Genomic DNA, 2249 nt, shown 5'->3' on the forward strand with positions numbered 1-2249 from the left:
CCTCACATACCTGCGCCCGCCCGGTGAGTGAGCCGCCGGGACTTGGGCTGGAAGGCGTCACTGAGCTCCCGGTCCAGGCCTGGGCCGGAGGTTGGCCTGCAGATGCTGCCCTAGGAGAGCTGCACACCCCTCTGACAGCTGGGAGACGCGGGCTGCAGGGCACCCTGTCATGGAGCAGCACCTCTGCTACTGGAAGGACAAGTGGCCCGGAGGAAAGGGGAGCATTCTTCCTGCGGCACCTGTCCACGCCAGCGAGACGGGGACACTGGGTTACCCAACTGAGGAGGACTGATGCTGGATCCTTCAAGATGAGCACAGCGCTGGCGTCACTTTCCACGATAAGAACAGGGACTCCTCATGCAGGCCCGGGGCTGTTGTCTTTATCTAGAGCCCTTGGGTGTGAATATTTCTCTCTTTTCCGAATCCAGCGCAGCTAGAGAGGGGTCTGGTTCCTGAGTAGGGGCTGCTGGGGATTGAGAAAATGAAAGAAAGAGACAGACACAGAGATGGAAGGGAAAAGCTGGGGCCAGGTGGGACCACTACCCTCTGATGGAGAGACAGGGACCCAGAGCCAATACAGAGTGTTTATTTTATACAGCAAAACCCAGGAAATTTTACTAAAAGTCAAGACAAAGGGGATTATGCGCATTCTTGGGTGGGCCCGAGTCCTATTCATTCCTAGTGCTTGGCTGGATTTAAATAACAAAACCCACCCCCTGGCACCTGGGCTGAAGGTCAAGCTGACAACACTCCTGCCTCTGGCAAAGCGTGTTTCCAGGACATGGCTCTGCTAACTCCACTGGATTCAGCTGACAATAATTAAAGAAATGTCCATGTGCCTTCCAGGCGCTCTCTACACTTGGGCACATGCCCCTCATCCTCTTTCTTTAATTTAGGTTTGTGAAGGTTGAAGTATGTCACATAAAGTAAAGCTCATGTATCTTAAACATACAGCTTGGTGGATTTTTTACATATGTGGACACTATGTGACCAGATAAGACTATAGACTATAAAGTTTTAAATTTAAATGATTTAAATAAGGCTTAATTGATATTTAACTTCTTGAACATTTAGTTCAAAATCTTAATAAGCATTGTTATGATAAAATAAAACTATTTGTAATTGTAGCTCTTAAAGTCCATCTAATTCCAAGTCCATCTAGTTGCTAATGTAAAGAATCAGGAATACATTTCACATATATTACCTCTAGACCTACATAGATGTGTGTAAATTTTTAAAAATATATTTCTTTATTGATTTCAGAGAGGAAGGGAGAGGGAGAGAGAGCTAGAAACATCAATGATGAGAGAGAATCATTGATCGGCTGCCTCCTGCACGCCCCCTACTGGGGATTGAGCCCAAAATCTGGGCATGTGCCCTTGGCCAGAATCGAACCTGGAACCCTCAGTCCACAGGCGACGCTCTACCCACTGAGCCAAACTGGCTAGGGCAGATGTGTGTAAATTTAAGCATTCTGTGAATTGTTTAATATTGCAAACTCTTTCTCCACTTCCCTATGCAAGTCCTGTGAATACCACACTAATCCAGTGGTACTGCTGGAACCAAGGACTGGAAGATGAAGAGAAGCAGAGAAGAAAGGATATTTGCCCTTCTGGGAAATAATACTTCCTCATTATGCAGAAATCTGCTGCATTGATGCCATCTGAGAAGGATTTGATGAGTTAATACGCAAGTGCTGGCACTGCTCAGATTCTCCCTCACTCTGAAGCTGCATCTGTCCCTGATCCTGCCAGTGGCAAAGTCCCCAATCTTTCACAACATTTGGACACAGCAGCCTTCTGCTTTGAGATGAAAAGTGTTTCCCTGGTGCTTAAATGATGTTAGGCACTGTTCAAGGTACTAGAGGCCCAGTGCACGGATTCATACACTGGTGGGGGGTCGTGGCCTGTGGGGATCTGCCTGCTGTGGGAGCACCACTCGTCCCAGTCAGCCCGGTCAGCCAAATGGCACTCCCACTGAGGGAGTGCACTGACCACCAGGGGGCAGCTCCTGCATTGAGCATCTGCCCCCTGGTGGTCAATGTGTGTCATAGCAACTGGTCGTTCTGGTCATTCCGCTGTTCGGTCACTGGGCTTTTATATATATAGATTGCTTCCTCTTTTGCTATCATTTACCTCTTGGGATTGTCTTGAGGCTTAAATGAGAATATAGTTGAGAGGGCTTATATTGGTAAGTCTGGCATAAATGGCGCGTAAAATAAATGAATGAGGACAATCATTATCCTTGTC

Source organism: Eptesicus fuscus, chromosome 12 (assembly GCF_027574615.1).
Source record: "Eptesicus fuscus isolate TK198812 chromosome 12, DD_ASM_mEF_20220401, whole genome shotgun sequence".
NCBI lineage: Eukaryota > Metazoa > Chordata > Mammalia > Chiroptera > Vespertilionidae > Eptesicus > Eptesicus fuscus.